The 5,000-nt window shown below is 42.6% G+C and overlaps 1 protein-coding gene across 5 annotated transcripts in view; it reads left to right on the forward strand.

Moving 5' to 3' along the window:
* The window catches only part of LOC143295306 (uncharacterized), a 275,100-nt gene that overhangs the window by 55,472 nt on the left and 214,628 nt on the right, over positions 1–5,000 (forward strand). For all 5 annotated transcript variants that reach the window (XM_076606930.1, XM_076606938.1, XM_076606932.1 and 2 more), the window contains one exon: positions 1,575–1,653. The gene's annotated coding sequence lies outside the window, so the exon portion shown is untranslated. The remainder of the gene's footprint in view (positions 1–1,574; positions 1,654–5,000) is intronic.

A 5,000-nucleotide genomic window follows, 5' to 3' on the forward strand; every position in this document is an offset into this window, starting at 1 on the left:
ATTTGGCATAAAAATAGGAAAAATTCAGTTTTTTTCCAGTCATCTTGTTTAAAACAATATTGCACCTCTGGGATGGGCACAAAAAAAGAAAAAAGAAAAAAAGAAACATAATTATATGCAAACTGCATTTACTGTTATATTTATTTTTTTTGTATTCTCTAAACTTGGCACTTTGACCTCTTATTCTGACACAACAAGAGGAGTCATTATTATCATTTTTTGTTCAAACAGGAACTTCTTTTGCTAAGCATTGAATTTTTATTTATTTTGCAAACGTTTTGGTGCAGATAGTAAAAAAGGGAAATTACTCTGTAATTAATGCTACGGGACTTAATTTATCACAAGTGAGTCTTGCAGGCCTTGCCTCTCTTGTTTGTTTTGTTTTTGTAATCGTTCTGGTATTGTTCTCCCTGAGATGGTTTAGGGTCTAAACATGAATACAAATGTTTCCTTTGTCACTTTCTGTCTGTCTGTCTGTCTCTCTACCTCTGTTAGTCTTGACTGACTCATTGTCCCCTTTCTCTCTTCCCCCTCACCCACTTCCACCTCTCCTCCTCACCCATCCTCATTTCAGGTGACGGTTAGGTGATCTGTCCCAAGACACTTCACACAGACACACACACAGACAGACAAGCAGCTATTTTCGTTGAAGCCGACCGGCTGTTTGGGCTGGACCTGGACCACGATAGAGACGGTGTCGTCTTACCAACATCTCCCCCTTTTTTTTTTCTTCTTATATTTCTTATTTTTATTTCGTTTCTTCTAGTTTTCCTTGCAACTATTCTGCTGTTGAGTTTTTCCCCCCTAGCTTTTGTTTTTTCTCAGGTTAGGATGGAAAACAAACGCCTTCACCGGTTTTTTTTTCCTTTCTTTTCTTTCTTTTTTTTTCCTCCCCCCCCCCCCCCCCCCCCCCCCATTCAGCTATGCTGTTGTTCAGTGGGTTTTTTTTTGTTCTTTGTTTTTTTCCTTCTGAAGTTTTGGTGGGAAAGAAACACTTTCAACGGTCCCAGGAAAAGAGGAAGAGGGGTTGTTCAGCTTGATATGGGTCTCTTAAAACTCGCAACAGTTACATTCCCCAATCAGTTCAATTCGAAAATGATCAGTCTTATCCCGCAACAGTTTTCATATACAAAAATCAACTTAATTCATAAATGGCTGATCAGTCCTTGTGTGTGTGTGTGTGTGTGTGTGTGTGTGTGTGTGTGTGTGTGTGTGTGTTCACGTATGTGTGAATGCTATACTGTATATTGATTTTCAGTACTGTTGAATGTTGGTGTTAATCTTATCATGTGTGTGTTTGATTGTAGTATACTATTTTATGCCTGTCCTCTTTCTGTGATTATTGCATGTGTATGATAGTGAATAAATGTTTTGTCAGTATATGTGATGTTTACGTCAGCGCAGAATTTAAACATATTGTCTTCTTCTGTTTTCATTTTGAATTGCTGTGTTTCTTGAACATTGTTTATAACGTAGACAGCAGTTTCTTATCTGTTCATTTGGAATGATTGTGCATTGTTTAACTAACTCATAACCAGTAATAATTTTTCTGCACTCTGTATTGTCTGTCCCAGAGGGTTTGGGAGAAAGAGATTGGAGACAAGGCGTTCTTTGGTAGAGTGAGTCTTCTCCGTCACGCGGATTATTGTACAGGTGAGTCTGGCTCTTCGTGCACTTTCTTTTATGAATGGAGTGTTGTCTTTCTGGCTTTTGTGTTGTTTTTAATTAAAAAAAAAACTTTTAGAATTTTATATATTATATACACATTTAAGAAAATGTGTGTGTGTGTGTGTGTGTGTGTGTGTGTTTCTTTTTTCATCATTATTTTGTTTTTATGTTCAGTTTCTCTTCCGTTGTGTTTTCATTCTTTCTTATTTTGTCTTCTTCCCTACGTTCAGTATTTCTTTCAGTCTGTTTCTCTCTCTCTCTCTCTCTCTCTCTCTCTCTCTCTCTCTCTCTCTCTCTCTCTCTCTCTCTCTCTCTCTCTTCCCCCATCCATCTTCCCCTTCCCCAATGTGTATGTATGCCTATGGCCGAAACACAATAAACCATCTGAATCTGTGTCTCTATGTTCTTTAAGAAATTAATTAGCTTTTTTTTTTCATGGCCCACTCTTCTACTATAGGCCGGACATGAAACAAATATACCATTGTAATTGTGATTGTAGTTGTCATTTCCAGTGTTACACTCTCTCTGTGTCTCTGTCTTTATCAGTCTCTTTGTCTGTCTCTGTTTCCTAGTCCCTCGTTCTTTCTTAGTCCCCTCTCACCACTTCTTATCAATAAATTTTATTTCGGGTTGGGCGTCCGAAACGAGTTTTCCGAGTTTGGCTCGTCAGTTAGGTATAGGCAGGTTTTAATGCCGACATCCATACAAGGTGAAATAGCTGATGGAGACAACTATCGCAGGAAATTTGGGGGTGGGCGTGGAAGGTGTCTGTGCTGTTCAAACGACCAACAGCTTGTCAGCGAGCAGGGGTGTACATCGGTGTCGGACATAGACCGATAAAGTGTTGAGAAATGCCCGATTATTTTATTGCTGAGGACAAATTGATGCCCCATTACTTTTTCATCGGCGAGGTCATTCATTTTTGTGCGATACGTTTCGTTGGTAGCTCGGACATCGTGTGTGACAAAATTCGGCGACAAGTCGATCCTTCTCAACTGTCACCAGTACAATCGGAACGAGGCAGTTTCAGCCAATGTCTTTGTGTCTGACACAAACCAGCACGAAATGCCTTCTGTGCATGCGCTGGTCAGGAAAGCATTTTTTCCCCCCTGCCAAAGCGTATCTGGCCATGCATCGAATCGTTTTCTCGATCTTCCAAAAGAAAACATGAAACGTTTCCGACGATTAAAGATCTTTGACTAGATTTTCAGGAAAACTGCTGTAATGCCGTGAACATTTAATCCAACAGTTTTGAACAAGAAACCGCCACGACCGTAATAGTGATTATGAACATCAGTGTTGGTAAATCGTAAATGAAACCTTTCAGTTCGCTGTCGAAAGTCTTCAAATGGAAGATGAGAGGAGGGAGGGAGGGGATGTAGAGGGAGAGAGAGAGAGAGAGAGAGAGAGAGAGAGAGAGAGAGGGGTGGGTGTGTAGGTAGACGAGGACAAAAGGCGAGAAACACTGAGAAAATCTTAATTTTGATATTTTTTCAGTTTGAAGACTTCATATTTACTTTCTTCGCTATAGTGTTCATCTTTTCCAACACTTCATTTTCATTTACATCCAATAAATTTCATCAAAGTACAGGAGTGCTTTTGATTGTAACATATATATTGATAAATACAGAGTGACAATAGTTTGTTCGTTTCTATCAGCTGATTAATAGTTTAAGAGTTGACATGGGAAAAAGTGTCGACCGATTGGTTTTCCTTGTGGACGTACACCCCAGTAGCGAACCAGGCTCCCACCAGCCCCTCTCCTAAACAACACCAACAAAAACAATAGCAGCAGCACACAAGCATCCAAACCAAACCAACCAACCAACCAAACGAACAAAACTGCTAGCAGCAACAACCAGCCAACCAAAACAAACCAGCAACAACTGCAACTGGATGTATGTATGGGACCTGATTTTATCATGATGTGCGGATCTGCAACACCTCAACTTGCTGCATGACTGCATGGGCATAGTTTAGCCTAAAGGTGGAGTAGAAGGGGCTTCACTGGAGGGGGGCGTGGGGGGGGGGGGGGGGGGGGGGCGGTCACAGTACCATCGGGGTGCTGTTGACATTTTGAACATGCGCGGCTCATAATGTTATATATAGTTAGAGGGGTACGTGTGGACATTTTGAAGGTGACATTTACAATACTGAGGAGCAATTCGGCACGGGCAGGTAGGTGCAAGGAAGAAGGTGGGATGATGGATGACTTTTATTTCTTTTTTTTTCCCCTTCTTTGAGAGGGAGTGGGGGAGGATTGTGCGGAGAATGGGTGGAGGGGATAGGAGGGGGAAAGGGGTCGGGGCTTTGCTTTCTGACATTTACACATCAGTTTTTAGGGTTTGGTGGGCGGATGGTGGGGTGACATTTACAGCATCAGCGCGTGGAACCTGTTAGTGTCTGTGTGGGAGGTAGAGTGGGGTAGGCGGGGTAAGGGGGAGATTGTGTTTTTTTTTTTTTTTTTTTTTTTTTTTTTGACACGTCTAAACCGTGAGTTGGAGGTTTTTGTTTGTTTTAACGAAAAACATTCATATTGCAAGGTATGATACAACACATGTATAAATGGATAGGGGATCCAAAGATAAGTGTCTCTTGCAGTCTTTAGGGGCATCCACCTCTGGTCCCCTCTGTTCCCGTTATGTAGGTGATCTGAAACCCGTGTTCCTGTTGAAAGTTTATCGCTGATCGTTCGACCAGATGAGTAGCGTATATCCAGTGGTTATATTATGCCCGTAGATACGGCAAGGGGTATGACGAGAGAGAGAGAGAGAGAGAGAGGAGAGGGTGGGGGGGGGGGGGGGGGGGGGGGCAGGGGATAGAGAGACAGGGAGAAAGATGGGGGGTAGGTTTCTTCTTATTCTCACCCAGTTCTTGCCACTTTCGTTTCGGGTTTCGGTTATTAGACTATTTGGAGGGGTGGATGTTGAGAAGGGGATGTAGTGTAGGGGGTGTTGCCGAGGGAGAAGGGATGGGGAAATGCGCCTCTACTGTTGTGATGTTTCTGTCCATGGGGGATGGATGGGGCTGGGGGGGTGGGCAGATGTACGGTGGTGGTGTTTAAAAAAAAAAAAAAAAAAAAAAATTCGCCCCCCATCCCCTCACCTTCCCCACCCCCCTCTCATGCCCTTAAGGGGGAGGGAGGAAGTCAACGTTATTTTGAAGCCTCACAGGCTGCGACGACCTTTCGTTTGTATCGACCTCCGTCAAACATTATGGAGCCAGCCAGCCAGCCAGCCAGCCAAGCCAGCTAACCAACTAATCAGCTGAACATAGAAACAGAGAACAGAAACACTAGCAGATAATTATGAAGGCGAGCAACAGTGGAAAAT

Source organism: Babylonia areolata, chromosome 20 (genome assembly GCF_041734735.1).
Source record: "Babylonia areolata isolate BAREFJ2019XMU chromosome 20, ASM4173473v1, whole genome shotgun sequence".
Taxonomy (NCBI): domain Eukaryota; kingdom Metazoa; phylum Mollusca; class Gastropoda; order Neogastropoda; family Buccinidae; genus Babylonia; species Babylonia areolata.